At 37.7% G+C, this 16493-nt stretch overlaps 1 protein-coding gene and 1 long non-coding RNA gene across 2 annotated transcripts in view; one reads left to right on the top strand and one right to left on the bottom strand.

Annotated features, from left to right (window-relative positions):
* The window catches only part of LOC140145242 (uncharacterized), a 44538-nt gene that overhangs the window by 4607 nt on the left and 23438 nt on the right, over positions 1-16493 (bottom strand). The gene's annotated exons all lie outside the window — the stretch shown is intronic.
* On the top strand, positions 1613-6732 carry LOC140145240 (uncharacterized). The gene is made up of 4 exons (XR_011858009.1): positions 1613-1805; positions 3701-3795; positions 4831-4905; positions 5787-6732. It is a non-coding gene; the product is annotated as an uncharacterized lncRNA (long non-coding RNA).

Consider the following 16493-nt stretch of genomic DNA (forward strand, 5'->3'; position numbering starts at 1 on the left):
AGATTTGGACAAAATCCATTGACCTTCATTTTTTGGCTTTGGCCGCACCTTGCTGAATTGGTACAGACATCCAGTCTTAAATATTTACATAATTTTGCTGCTGTCCTTTTTTTGGAAATGGAAAATGTTGATTTTTGATACGAACGATAACGTATAGGCCTACACTGATTAAAAAATTTCAAATTTTAATCCAAAACACATTGTATCATTTGGACAAAGAAAATTATATTAAAGATATTTAAATTAAAATCTAGTTTGCTTTAATTTCTATTGGTCATTTCTTTTTTATGTTGAATATACTAAACAAGCTGGCTTTAAACTATAAGGATCTCCAAGATTGTAATGAAACAGAAATGAAAGCAAAGTAACTTAACTGCTCAAAGATGATACTTGAAAAGTGTACCTCTAGAGACGCACACATAAGCGTAGCGCACAAAAGCGTAACACACATTTAAGGCGTCAGAGTTATGCGTACATTATGTTTACATACGCACAAACTTAGTATCCAAGGCCGGTATTCACAAAAGAAGACTAACTTTAGTCCTGGATTATCGCTAGTCCGGGACTAGTTAGTCCTGGTCTAAGGATGATCCACGGACCAGGACTAATTGGTATTCACAAAAGCTGGACTAACTAGTCCAGGCCTAAATCGCGATCTGAAAGTTAATCCGCGGACTAAATTTTCAGATTGCGCGTTAGGCCTGGACTAACGCGAGATCTAAAGGTCAATCCACTGACTAATTGAACTGCACATGCGCAACAGCGTCGTCAGAGGCCGCACATCATGCGATCGCGTTTTTTTTTTATGGTAGCTTGATAAGGATGTAACAAGAAATCAATCTTGAAACACCATGTTTACTGTTATACATTAATACATATTTATTTATGTGTTTATATTTATTTATGTGTTTTCTTTCTTTATAGGCTATTTTCTTTTTAATTTAAAGTAGGCCAACGGGATTTTGAAAGAACGGCTACCAAAACAAAAAGTTACATTAAACAAGTAAAGGTATAGGCCCTGCGTTTATACAGTTAGGCCTAGTGCCTATTTAGTAGCATGGATATATAGTAATAGTAGGGTTTATGGCCGGTATTCACAAAAGGAGACTAACTTTAGTCCTGGACTAAATCAGAGGTTTAGTCCAGGACTAAAGTTATTTGGTATTCACAAAAGTGGACTAGGCTTAGTCCTGGACTAAAATGATGCAAAAACGGCACCAAATTTAGTCCACTGAGAGGGCAGGTTTAACTTGTGGACTAAGCGGTGACCGGTGGCTGTGAAATAGCAGTTTTGGGCACTTTTTTAAGCATTTTGTTGAATAAAAATACTGTCAGGGGCAAACAAAGTGATCAGAACTTTCAAACTTACTGCGGCTTTGTAAATGTTATGAAAGGTCACCTTGGAACCTACGTAAATAAGTTTATAGGCCGAGTTTCGTTCACCAAACCGGGAATCGGGCCGCGAAACTACAAGAAAGGCTGAAATTTCCGGTGAGTATTGTGATTATTTGTTCATTTTTATTTAAAAACGAATTAAAACATTAAAGGACATCATCTGTGACGAAACATCATTAACATATGTAAATTAGTAACGCCCCGCCCATCAACAGTTCCCGGAAGTGCTTTATTAATGCCCGTAATTAATTGGAATTTTGACATGTAGCCATACCTACCGCCACATTACTCGGGTAAAAATGCCCAATTTTTCCATCTAAAAATGCATTTTGTATATTTTCGTTCGTGTAAGATGTAACGGAGACTGCGGTCTGCAAAGTAATGAAGCATAGACGTGAATTAGTAGCCAGGTATGCCGTAACCAGAGCTATTTTCAACCTTAAATTTTCATGCCACGTAAGCTTACGCATACATGTACGTATGCCTATGTCACTGTATGTCCTGATGTATTTGCCATACATCATGAAATGCTAGCATACATAATACATGTATAAACAAGTCATGGTGTAAAGGTAAACACTGGATCAAGGCGATCAGAAGGACATCATGGTTAGGTTGACATTTTATCTCATCGTGTGATGCCGCAATGTTTTAAAAGCATTCATAGCATCATGCTGCAATGTGTGGTGGAGTCTGAATCGGACTTTAGGGATGTCCTTCTGATCGCCGCGATCCAATGCTTAAAGCCCGATCCTGACTCCACTTCGCAGCGCGATGCGATGCTTTTCAAACATCGCAGCATCGCCCGATGAAATTAAAATGTACATTTTATTTTCATTGCGCGATGTTGCGATGTTTTAAAAGCATGTGGGATCTGCATCTTCTTTTAAGGTCATTCTACCGACCTTGATTTTGACCTGCGATATCGCAGCGCGATGCAAAAAAGTTGAACATTATTCAACTCCATCGCGGACCAAAATTTCCACAGCGCGATAAGAATTTTCACCGCTGAGCTCGTAAACACCTGACTCAGATTACAGTTTTTATAGCATCGCAGCATCGCATCGCGCTGCGATGTGGAGTCAGGACGGGGCTTAACTGGTATAAAGCCATTAAAGCAGTGCTGGTACAGTAGTGATCACACAGGCTTTAAAGCATTATCCACTGAAGATTCCGCTGGATTTCGTAGTGGCATATTCAAATTTCTTTAAGTATAGTGAATCTAGCATATTTGGTGGAATAAATTCGCACGAAGCGCGCACAAATTTGCACTTTTGAGGTTAAAATGGCCAAATATGAGGTTCGTGTGTAATTACGCTCACACACGCTTGTACATACTCGCACCCCGGCGTGCGCACACGAGTGCGTACCCACCATAACTTTGCGCACGCAAGTGTATGCCCACAATAACTTCGAGTGCATACCCACAAGAAATGCATACTGGTGGTACCCCCAAAATAACTTGCACACACATGTGAGTTCACAAACACTTTCACCCGGGGATAGCACAACAAGAATGATATGTAACCTAGTGGCTGGCATGCTGGGCCGGGGGCATACCTCATGCAGGGGACTTGTAACATAATGCCCATGGCATTGGTATGCAGGGGATGGGGTGTATATATAAAAGTGGGTGTACTAAATACATTTAGCAGGGACATGGTTAAAAATTCGTGAATTTAATGTGTTTTCATTTAAGATCCACATGACCCCTGTGGATGTTACAAATATTTTCCACAAGGAGCAGTGGCGGCACCAGGAATTTTTTTTTTCAGGGGAGCATTGGGGGGGCAAAGTGAATTTCAGGGGGAAAAAATTGGCAAATTTTGCGCAAAATTGCTGCAAAAAAGTGGGAATTTACGTGATTTTGGTGGTTTTGCCTCAAAAGTGGGGGGCAAGAAAAATATTGGGGGGAATTCCCCCTTGCCACCTCCCTCCCTGTAGCGCCGCCACTGACAAGGAGAGTATGAATTTTAAATAGAATGAACGCATTAGGCAGCTTCATTGAATTCCATACACCATCTGATAAAGATTCAGCATCTGAGGGAGTGTGAGTTTCAATCTTTCAAAATCTTTTTTACAGGGGGAGTGTGGACTTTAAATGGCTTAGCCCAATTACTAATAATTTGGTTTATTTCAACTTTTACAATAACAAAATGTCTCAATTACAAGTTCAATTTCATGAAAAAACAGTATAAAACTTGCTAGTGCTACTAAGTAGGTTTTCATGATAGGACAAATGTTCAAATATTTGAAGATGGTATCTATTTCTGAAATGTTGCCATTTTGTTTTCTGTTGTTTCAGAGGTGTGAGACATTGGTTGTACTGAAAGCTACATTGGTTTGGTTGCACTGAAAACTGGAAATTACGGCCTGAGCCTTAACCTAAATCTACAAATGGTGAGTTTTTTTTAAATGTTTAATACAATGTAAGAACAATGGAAACATGATAAAAGGATCCAATTCTTTAAATTGTGAGAAATCTGGAAATTTGCATGATTTGAAACCAACATAGACTCATGCACAGTCCACTGCTGTCACACTAAGACACACCCCACTCCAAATGCCCACCCCATACCAGCACCGGGGGGGGGGGTACTCAAGTTTGGTTTTGGTAGGGATGTGCCGCTGAGATTTTGGAAGTGGACCCATAAATATACCAATTTTTCAAGAAATTTGGACCCATTGATATACCAAAAGTCAAAATTTTCGGCCAAATTTAACCAAAATTGTCTTAGTTTTTTAAAATTTTCCCAAAAGTTTGGGAAAATCTTGGCTAGATTATGGAAAAATTGGGCTGTTTTCCGAAAAAATTGAGAAAATTTTGAAAAAAGGACCCATTCATACACCAAAATAGGCTTTGAAAAAGGGGTCATTGATATACCAGAAGGCCGAAAATGCTACCCATGTTTGCGGCACGTCCCCGTATGGTCATTTGTATTGAGTACCCCCCCCCCCCCGGGTACCAGCATAGCCACCTTTTCAACATCACCTGTGAGCATGCACACATACACACCCCACCCACAGTAATATTGGGCTATTCCATTTAAAATCCACATTGCCCCTGTGGAAGATGTTACAAATTTTCAAATGGAATGAACACACAATAGGAGAGTGAGTGTCAAATAGTGTTGGTTAATGTGCTAATTCCATTTGAAATTCATACTCCCCCTGTGGAAGATATTTCTAAATCTTCAACAGGTGGTGTGTGGACTTTGCCCAATGGCTTAGCCCAATATTTAAAATTGGGCTTGGTAATACCATGATGATATACTGGTTATTTGGTTAACATTTATAATAACATACGTCTGAATTCCAAGTTAAATTTCATGACAAACTGTTTGAAACTTGGTTTACATCACAGGAAAAATGTTAATTTTGTGTTCAAAATGTTAGATGATATCTATTTCTAAAATGTTGCTATTTTGTTTTCAGTTGTTTCAGATGTGCCGTGAGACATTGGTTGAACAGAAAGCAAGAAATGACAGCCTTAGCCTAAATCTATAAATGGTGAGTTTCTTTTAACATGTTTAATATCAATGTTACTTGTAAGAACCATAAAATCCATAAAATTTTGATATTTTAATGAGATGTAAATTCTTTCAATTTCATAGTAAGTTTTGAGAAAACTGGAAATTTACATGAATTGAAACCTACAATCACATTGTAACATATTGTAATTCCCCAAGACTTGTAACGACTCAACTCGGACTCGACTCATCATTTTGGGATTTGTCACTTACTCAAGTTTTAAATCCCAAATGACTCCAACTTCAGGTTTATTCTCAAAATCCCAAGTGATGACTCACTTTATTTAAAGGGGTGTACATAGCCAGATTGACAGCCTCATTTCCTCTCCCACTTAATCCTATCAAAATAGAGATTTGGTACCAGAAGAAAACTCATATATTTATCATAATGTCAGTGAAATTTTGGGCCTGAAATTTGTCCTGTTTAGATGTTTGAACAAAATAGTAATAGCCTCATCCCCATGGTTAACCATCCTGCACTGTTAACATTATTTTCACCATTGTGAAACAGCTGTTTATATCAAAACCACTAGTATAATCAGTGACGGCGCCACAGGGGGCATGGTGGGAATTGCCATCTCAGTCAGAACTCTTGCCCCCCCCCCCCAAAAAAAAAAAATTCCACTTTTTGCGGTAATTTTGTGCAAATTTGTTGATTTTGCTCCCCCTGAAATTCACTTTGCCCCCACCCCCCTAAAAAAATTCCTGGCGCCGTCACTGAGTATAATAAATATAAAACATGGTAATCAGATTATTTTGGTACGAAATGAAAACCAAAAAATCTGACCACCCACAGGAGAAAAGAAAGAGCCCCAATATTATGAGTTTTTAACTACTCTATTTCTTTCTTTCCTGTTACAGGTATCTTCAAGCATGATGAGTAGTAACATTTGACACCACCAATTGGATGACTAAAGATGTTTGTGCAAGATCTCTTCTGTGAATGTTTTTAAAGGAAATCAATGTACAAATGATACATAAAATGTTAAAGAACCACTAGATTTGATATAGATTGCAAAGTTGCAGTGAACATTTTTCTGGACCATTCCAGTAAATCAGCATAATCATGCCTCTTCATTTCAAGTGCGTGAAAAATGTTTGTTATTTAATTATTAATACAATTTGAATTTTTATATTTTAATGCAACTTTCTATGGTGGCAGATTAAAGTTTGAAGTTGTTATTATTGATCTTGTTATTTATTAAGCCAAAGCAGATAACCGTAACCTCTTTTCTTGTTGACATTTGTTTATTATTCTTTAGCTGCCCAAAATGCAGTGTAGTTACTCAGTGAACATTTTGTCTGTTTTCGCCATGGTAGTACAGGGCGCTATTGGGTAATATTTGGGATCTAGTTTTGCTACATTATGATTAGTGGAACCAATGTTTTTTTGCATCCTTATGCCTCAACTGATAAGACTAGAATTGGTTCTCCATTTTTTATGCCCCCTGTGCTTCCCATAAGGGGTCGAAGGGTCATGGGGCCAAAATTTCAAATTTGTTATATCATGTTGCAATCCATCCCTCAAATTGTTTGTTCCTCTCATTGCTTGGAATAAAAAAAAGTCAACTGTCATTCTGAACTAATGGTTAGTTCAGGAGTTATAGAGTAAAATAGGTCAAAGGTCAAATATCACATGCACAGTCGCCAAATTTTCAAAGTGCACCGATTTAATCACAACTTGTCTCAAAATACTCCTCTGGCAAACAAAATAGTATAGGAAAACAATTCGTTTGAGAAATGTATAACTGCATAAACTCTGAACGGGGACATGACTATGAAAATTTGTACAAAATTGTGAATTAATGTTTGAGATTTCCTATAATAAGGGTCCGTTCACAAACACTTGTAAGGGGGGGGGCCTGATGCAAAAAAATGTCATCACAAAAATTTTTCGGCCCCCCTTTACAGACCTCGAAAATTTCAGGGCCCCCTTTTTGACATGAAAATTATGGGTCAATCCCATAGAAAAGCATATAAACTCAATTTTTCCAGGAAAATTTGTGGTCATTTTTTTCAGGGCCCCCCTTAGGAGGGTCAAAAATGTTCAGGGCCCCCTTTTTGCATCAGCCCCCCCTTACAAGTGTTTGTGAACGGTCCCTAAGGGAGTAATTTGTCCTATCTGACCTTATAACTCCTGAACTAAGAAGAATATGACCATTGACTTTTTTATTCCCTGTGATGAGTGGAACAATTTGAGATACATAACAACATGATGGGGCTATTTTTAAGTTTTGGCCCCACAGTGACCTTATATTGATACATTAGGGAACAACCCAAAAGTTCGATGAAGCCCTATAAACGAAAGTCCTTTCGTTAGAAGGCTAACCCCCTCCCCCTCCCCTCTAACGTAAGTTTTCAAATATCGAAAATTCCAACCCCGGATTCCAACCCGGATTCATAGGATACAGGGCCGTCGCTATGGTGGATGGGGATGTGGAGGAGTGCGACAGTGCAATGATATTGATCACGTATATGGAAGAAACCAATATTCTATTTTATTTTAAAATATTTTTCTTCATACCTTTTTGGGCACGAAAAAAAGTATGACTTGCTGGATTTTCAAATAAAAAAAATGAACTTACAAATTGCAGGTTGCAAGTACTGCACTCTATATCGATTTGAAATTATTTTGAAGCAACCACTGTAAAATGTCAATATCGTACTTCAAAAATACTAAAATTTTAAAATTATATTTTAAATGCTTAAAAAAAGATCAACTTTGACCGATGTTTTTAACTACTTTTTTACAAACGTAATCTGACTTTTTGACCCCCTCCCTCCCTAACGAAAGGACTTTCGTTTATAGGGCTTCATCGAACTTTTGGGTTGTTCCCTTATTATCATCAGCAAAATCGATACTTAGAGACATTCCTGTAAAATGTAAGATATTGATGTTCCTGGTAAACATGTTAAAAAACAGAGAGAAAAAATAATAATAAAAAAATTAAGAGAAAAAAATGAAAACCATAATAACTTATGTGTGGGTGTGTGTTTATGGTCATTTGAATTTTGGTAAGTTGGGTAACATAATATTAATTTAATATATTTCACGTTTATGAATATTACCGAGGGGACTAACCAGAAGTCGTTATTTGACGTATGACAAAATTGACAGAAGTGTTCTGTCCCTATATTTCAAAACAACTTTTTTTTGCTGAAATTCTATTTATCAGAAAGTTTTTGAACTCATCATTGCAAAACAAAACATTTATTTTGGACATACGCAGTTATGGTTCTAAGCCGTTGTTTATCATGTATATATGCAATGGTATTATATAACGGGCAATAACCAGGAGCGAATCCAGTTCCCACGGTCCCTGTACTCCCGTGTATGATTATCTGCCGTTATTAATGCTCGTCGGAAATTTGGTAAAATATGGGATGATTTCTGGGACGCACAAAAAGTTTCATTTTTCAAAACAAATTCGCAGAATGGTGCAAAAAGGTGTTCTTCGTCTAAATCAAGTAAAATAAATGTGCATAATGTATCCAATTATTTATCATGCACGCAATATTGCTCGAAATGCTTATTTTAACTCGGTTTCGGGACAAGTTTTAGGCCCTACGTGTTCCAGTCCAAAAAAGCATGCGAGGGTTTCGCGAAATCGATTTAAAAAGGTGTTTTTGCTCTGAAATGTTCACAAAATATTCAAAAAGGTGAATGTTTTCACTTTGACCAGGCGATTTTGATAAAACTGTTGCAAAATTGTACAACTCCGATCGATCATATCCCTCGAGCTCATCTCAGAATTGCCAATATAGTCGAATTTGCCGTGAAAATTGGGATGAGCGAAGCACGAGCAGGTAAAATTTGTCAAACCTGGATCCGCTCTTTCTGGCAATAACTCCCCTGTTACTGCCCCTCCGCCCTTCACTTTTATATACGCTATATAAAGCCTACTATTACTATCCATGCTACTAAATAGGCACTAGGCCTACTGTATAAACGCAGGGCCTACCTTTACTTGTTTAATGTAACTATTTGTTTTGCCAGCCGTTCTTTCAAAATCCCGTTGGCCTACTTTAAATTAAAAAGAAAATAGCCTATAAAGAAAGAAAACACATAAATAAATATAAACACATAAATAAATATGTATTAATGTATAACAGTAAACAGGGTGTTTCAAGATTGATTTCTTGTTACATCCTTATCGAGCTACGATAAAAAAAAAACCGCGATCGATGATGTGCGGCCTCTGACGACGCTGTTGCGCATGTGCAGTTCAATTAGTCCGTGGATTGACCTTTAGAGCTCGCGTTAGTCCAGGCCTAACGCGCAATCTGAAAAGTTAGTCCGCGGATTAAATTTCAGATCGCGAGTTAGGCCTGGACTTGTTAGTCCAGCTTTTGTGAATACCAATTAGCCCTGGTCCGTGGATCATCCTTAGACCAGGACTAACTAGTCCCGGACTAGCGATAATCCAGGACTAAAGTTAGTCTTCTTTTGTGAATACCGGCCTATATAGCGTAGGCCTATATAAAAGTGAAGGACGGAGGGGCAGTAACAGGGGAGTTATTGCCAGAAAGAGCGGATCCAGGTTTGACAAATTTAACCTGCTCGTGCTTCGCTCACCCCAATTTTCACGGCAAATTCGACTATATTGGCAATTCTGAGATGAGCTCGAGGGATATGAATCATATGATCGATCGGAGTTGTAAAATTTTGCAACAGTTTTATCAAAATTGCCTGGTCAAAGTGAAAACATTCACCTTTTTGAATATTTTGTGAACATTTCAGAGCAAAAACAACTTTTTAAATCGATTTCGCGAAACCCTCGCATGCTTTTTTGGACAGGAACACGTAGGGCCTACAACTAGTCCCGAAACCGAGTTAAAATAAGCATTTCGAGCAATATTGCGTGCATGATAAATAATTGGATATACATTTATTTTACTTGATTTAGACGAAGAACACCTTTTTGCACCATTCTGCGAATTTGTTTTGAAAAATGAAACTTTTTGTGCTTCCCAGAAATCATCCCATATTTTACAAAATTTCAGACGAGCATTAATAACGGCAGATAATCATACACGGGAGTACAGGGACCGTGAGAACTGGATTCGCTCCTGGTTATTGCCCGTAAATATCATTGTATATAGTCTACTGCAGGCAGTGCCGCCGGGGGGGGGGGTGTTACCCCCGGACCCGGGGTCCTAGGGGACCCCGTAAAAAATAAAGAAAGCATGGGTCCATAAAAGCAAATAAAAGATACCTCAGGGGGCCGTAAAAAGGGCGCCCGTGCGATCATTTTATCCCCGGACCCGTACCGGTAATGGCTCTCGGCAGCACTGACTGCAGCTTTCTTGTGGTTAAGAGGAATAGGCTTACTTTGTTGTGATTTAAAATTCTGAGTAATTTAGAAATTTTGAAGATCCAAAGGGGAGCGTATATTGCAGTAGAGGTCAAGCGGCTCGTGGCCGGGCGCTTGGCCCTTACCCCGCACCTGCTCATCAAATTTTCAATAGACATACAAGTGGAATGTCTACATTTACCGGGACATTTAAAAAACTATTATTTTCTGGTTGTGCAATAATTTTGAGCTCTGGGGGAGGGTAACATGGGGGGTGGTGATATTTTGGTCAGCTGAAAGGGGGCACAAGCTATTTTTGGCAAGACATAAGGGGAAGAGGAAAGCGAGTTTTGCCACACATTCATGGGGCACCTTTTTAATAAAACGCTGTAAAAAGTCCCCGGAAAAAAGTCTTAGGAAAACAGTACGAAAACGCTTAAATATGCCAATTCCAAATATTTGGCATATGCATTGGGGGATTTTGGCAAAGCGCGGGGCGGTTATTTCTTGATCTGCCATTTGGAAATCCCCCGGCTCAGAATTATTGCATAGCCCGGCTAAGGACAAAATTCAAAGTAGTCCCCTAACCATCATCATGAAAACTTATTGCCAGCCCTGCCTTAATTAAATAATAAGATGTGTAACAAATACCATTGCATATAAACATGATAAACAACGGCTTAGAACCAGAACTGCGTATGTCCAAAATAGATGTTTTGTTTTGCAATGATGAGTTAAAAAACTTTCTGATAAATAGAATTTCAGCAAAAAAAAGTTGTTTTGAAATATAGGGACAATTTTGTCATAACGACTTCTGGTTATCCCCTCGGTAATATTCATAAACGTGAAATATATTAAATTAATATTATGTTACCCAACTTACTAAAATTCAAATGACCATAAACACACACCCACACATAAGTTATTATGGTTTTCATTTTTTTCTCTTAATTTTTTATTATCATTTTTTCTCTCTGTTTTTTAACATGTTTACCAGGAACATCAATATCTTAAATTTTACAGGAATGTCTCTAAGTATCGATTTTGCGGATGATAATAAGGGAACAACCCAAAAGTTCGATGAAGCCCTATAAGTCCTTTCGTTAGGGAGGGAGTGGGTCAAAAAGTCAGTTTACGTTTGTAAAAAAGTAGTTAAAACATCGGTCAAAGTTTTTTTAAGCATTTAAAATATAATTTTAAAAGTAGTATTTTTTGAAGTACAATATTGACATTTTACAGTGGTTGCTTCAAAATAATTTCAAATCGATAGAGTGCAGTACTCGCAACCTGCAATTTGTAAGTTCATTTTTTAAATCAGCTGTACCGCTTTTTTATTTGAAAATCCAGCAAGTCATAATTTTTTTCGTGCCCAAAAAGGTATGAAGAAAAATATTTAAAAAAAAAATAGAATATTGGTTTCTTCCATATACGTGATCAATATCATTGCACTGTCGCACTCCTCCACATCCCCATCCACCATAGCGACGGCCCTGTATCCTATGAATCCGGGTTGGAATCCGGGGTAGGAATTTTCGATATTTGAAAACTTACGTTAGAGGGGAGGGGGAGGTTAGGCTTCTAACGAAAGGACTTTCGTTAGAACTTTTGGGTTGTTCCCTGATGTATCAATATAAGGTCACTGTGGGGCCAAAACTTAAAAATAACTCCATCACGTTGTTATGTATCTCAAATTGTTCCACTCATCACAGGGAATAAAAAGTCAATGGTCATATTCTTCTTAGTTCAGGAGTTATAAGGTCAGATAGGTCAAATTACTCCCTTAGGGACCGTTCACAAACACTTGTAAGGGGGGCTGATGCAAAAAGGGGGCCCTGAAAATTTTGGACCCTCCTAAGGGGGGGGGCCTGAAAAAATGACCACAAATTTTCCTGGAAAAATTGAGTTATATGCTTTTCTATGGATTGACCCATAATTTTCATGTCAAAAGGGGGCCCTGAAATTGTCGAGGTCTGTAAAGGGGGGCGAAAAATTTTCGCAATAATTTTTTTTTGCATCAGCCCCCCCCTTAGGATTTCTTTTAGAATACCCTACCACTGTAGATTTTCAATGGGGGTCTTTTATGAACGACCCATACACATGCACTGTGAATGTAAAAAATGGTAGGGTAGTCTAAAAGATAGCCCAACATGTCCCCGTTCAGAGTTTATGCAGTCAAAGTCAAATAGAATGTGCATCCATAACCTTTGACTCATCATGTGATTTCATCTATTCTGAGCAATGAGAGGAACAAACAATTTGAGGGATGGATTGCAACATGATATAACAAATTTGAAATTTTGGCCCCATGACCCTTCGACCCCTCATGGAAAGCACAGGGGGCATAAAAAATGGAGAACCAATTCTAGTCTTATCAGTTGAGGCATAAAAAAAAAAAAAAACATTGGTTCCACTAATCATGATGTAGCAAAACTAGATCCAAAATATTATACAAATATATACTGCCATGAGAGGTTCTGGTTAAAACTATGGGCCCGAGGTGAGATCAATAGTACTATTTTCCTGAGGGGCGCAGCCCCGAAGGAAGATAGTACTATTCATCTCGTGTGTTGCTAATCTTCGAGTATCGAGTTTCGAGTTCGAGTATCGAGTTTCGAGTTCGAGTATCGAGTTTCGAGTTGAAATTTTCGAGTATCGAGTTGAAATCTTCGAGTATCGAGTTCAATTTTCGAGTATCGAGTTGCAATTTTCGAGTATCGAGTTGCAATATTAATGGTACCGTGGTATCCAACCCCCCTTACGGATGACTTTACCGTAACCCTAAAACGCTTTTATTTAGTTTTAGCACCCTCTACTTTTTATATAGCTCGAAAATCGTTCATTTTAGCGCACTTCGAGTTTCAAACTCGAAAACCTGCAAAATGATCAATAATCGAGTGAAATCCATATTTACTATATATGAAAGGCAAAATACTTCAGATCAATCTAGATTAAACTTTGGCCTAATAATATGTGTTTACCACTTTGATTAAGGGCCGCATGTGCGAAAAATGTATCATTTGCAACAGGAAAGTTAAACTCGAACTTCGTTCATTTGAGCGCATTTCGAGTAACAAACTCGACAACCTGCAAAATGAGCGTACTTCGAGTAAAAACTCGAAAACCTGCAAAATGATCAATATTCGAGTGAAATCCATATTTACTATATGAAAGGCAAAATACTTCAGATCAATCTAGATTAACCTTTGCTAAATAATATGTGTTTACCACTTTGATTAAGGGCCGCATGTGCGAAAAATGTATCATTTGCAACAGGAAAGTTTAACTCGAACTTCGTTCATTTGAGCGCATTTCGAGTTAAAAACTCGATAACCTGCAAAATGAGCGTACTTCGAGTCAAACACTCGAAAACCTGCAAAATGATCAATATTCGAGTGAAATCCATATTTACTATTTACAGTATATGAAAGGCAAAATACTTCAGATCAATCTAGATTAACCTTTGGCCTAATAATATGTGTCTACCACTTTGATTAAGGGCCGCATGTGCGAAAAATGTATCATTTGCAACAGGAAAGTTAAACTCGAACTTCGTTCATTTGAGCGCATTTCGAGTAACAAACTCGAAAACCTGCAAAATGAGCGTACTTCGCGTAAAAAACTCGAAAACCTGCAAAATGATCAATATTCGAGTGAAATCCATATTTACTATATGAAAGGCAAAATACTTCAGATCAATCTAGATTAACCTTTGGCCTAATAATATGTGTTTACCACTTTGATTAAAGGGCCGCGTGTGCGAAAAATGTATCATTTGCAACAGGAAAGTTAACTGAGACCAAAGCATTGAGTGAGAGTTTACCAGAAATTCTATTGAAATTGGAAGGTTTTTCTCAACACTTTAAAAATAATCCGGTAGATGTTGGGTACCATTATTTTGGAAGGTCTCATTATACAGATTTGTAGGTATTGTGATTTTGGATAGTGAATGGATGAATAGTAAATTAATTATACTCCTCACCAAAAACATTTTATAAAAATGAAAAATATAATTCAGTTCATAAAATGCAGACAGTGTTTCTTATTGGTATATTTATTCTTAGTGTATTAACGCAGTGATCCCAGTTGTCCCTCAACCAATTACAACAATTCCGGCGGTATTTAAATCTTGTTCTGTGCATGCTTTTGGCTTGGCCCAATTCCAAGAAAATACAAATTTTATGCCCTATGAATGTTCTAATGTTATTGGTGAGGAGTATAATTCACAATACACTCCAGACGCACAGTAACTTGCCCTATCATTTGTTATAATGCACCAACTGTGACATCTTTTGAGTTATAGAGGTTGTGCATGAAATTATTGATTGGCTCCAAACAAAGGATTTGAACCGGTGTCCTTCACCGAAATCCACAGTCCATTCAATCAAATATTGTCATCAACCTATTTGATCGTAGTGTATTTGTTATGCGTGTGAGACGACCTCTCGCGGTGATTGCAAACATGCTTTTGTTGAATGCATTTGAGTAGACCGCCATTATTGTGAATTAGTAAAAGGATCAAAGAAAAAGGGTGTCATCACTGATCAATATGCATGACTGCAATGTTCAAACACCCCTTACTGTAAATAGATTATCCCATCAAAAGTTTCAAGTCATTAGGAATATTCGGCTGGACCCAGATATCTTGCTGTAAATTGGTCAAAATTGAATAAAAGTAGACAAGGAAGAATATTTTTCATCGCTTTACTAATAATTTCTGTTAGGTCTGACCGTGTTTAGCAACTTTTCTTTCATGACTTTTTGCCAAAGTGAAAACTTTTCGAAATATATCCTAAAAACCGGGTGTCTAAGTTATTTGGACAGACAATAGCATTTCATGATGTATGGCAAATACATCAGGACATACGGAAACCAGACAACTCGCCCCAATTACAACTCGCCCCAACGCTAGACAACTGGCCCCGCGGACAACTCGCCCCAACGGACAACTCGCCCCACATACAAACTCGCCCCAGTGATAACTCAATGGAAGGTATTGATTACGTATATACCGTCCCCCAAAATTATAAGAATTACGGGCCCTGGAAGAAACCTGCCTCCAGTCCAAAATCAAAACCATAAAGGGGTAAATTATAAAAGAAAATATCCAAAATATGTCTCACCTTGTGAAACTAATTAAAACGAATCTTGATACAAAACAAAAACACTACTTTCTTCAACATGTCTAAGGAAAGTATACGTGTTTCACAAAATATACCACTTATATATTCTGAATTAGAATAGTAGTATAGCTATATATGGTCATGTTGAACACTTTAGTTTGATTCCGTGAAATCAAACCGCACGAATATCCTCTCGGATCTCTCATGCAAGTGTGCATACATTATTATGCAACATAGAATCCGAACTTGGATCCATGTCTCGGTTATCCAAATTAAGAAACCGAATACTACTCATATCTCTCAAAACTTAGTAGTATTACTTCAGACATGCATATAAAATTGTCTTTATTAAAATAAACCATCCAAATATTCAAGGCTCTAAATTAAGCCTATTTTGTTTCGAAATCCTTCAAAACTTTCAAATTCTTTCCAAATTTCCAAAATAATCTTCTACTCAACCAATTGAACACTTCACTATCTTTTAGTAAAAATGTCTGCGTCAGCAGACTAAAAATTGTACATTAACACTAAAAACAGCAAGGCCGCAGGGCCGGCAGGCCCGAGGCCGGCGACTCCCATACGTCGACTAAACACTCCAAGTGAGTTTGTTTTATATAGGCCCCGCAGGGCTAGAAAGATCGGTAAACCGCTAAAGCCCTAATACAATCTCTTGTCTCTAGAGCTTTTTCAAAGTTCCCACTCATAACGGTAATCAACTTGATTTTATCCAATTTAGGACAAGCTAAAAACCGTTGCTAGAAAGCATACAGCTAGCAAGACGTGTTTTGCCAGTTGTATGCAGGCTGTTAAGCAATAACACGTTTCTGGAATCTTTTCCTTCGTCAGTTGCTCTGTATATGTAGGTCTAGATTTTTCTTATGACCCATGCTTAGAATTCAACATAAATAAATTCGACATGTCGCATCTATGTACCTTTTCTGTACATTAATAAAAGACCAAGTATAACAGTACAAATATCCATATCGGATCTCTCGTACGTGCGAAAGCTATTGTAAGCTCATAATATTTATATACGACTACCATCTCTGGTCTTTCGTACCATATTAATAAAAAGCCTACATGCATAAAACGTGGCCTATAAACACTTTAGTTTGATTCCGTAAAATCAAACCGCACGAATATCCTCTCGGATC

This window comes from Amphiura filiformis, unplaced genomic scaffold (genome assembly GCF_039555335.1).
Source record: "Amphiura filiformis unplaced genomic scaffold, Afil_fr2py scaffold_180, whole genome shotgun sequence".
NCBI classification, from domain to species: domain Eukaryota; kingdom Metazoa; phylum Echinodermata; class Ophiuroidea; order Amphilepidida; family Amphiuridae; genus Amphiura; species Amphiura filiformis.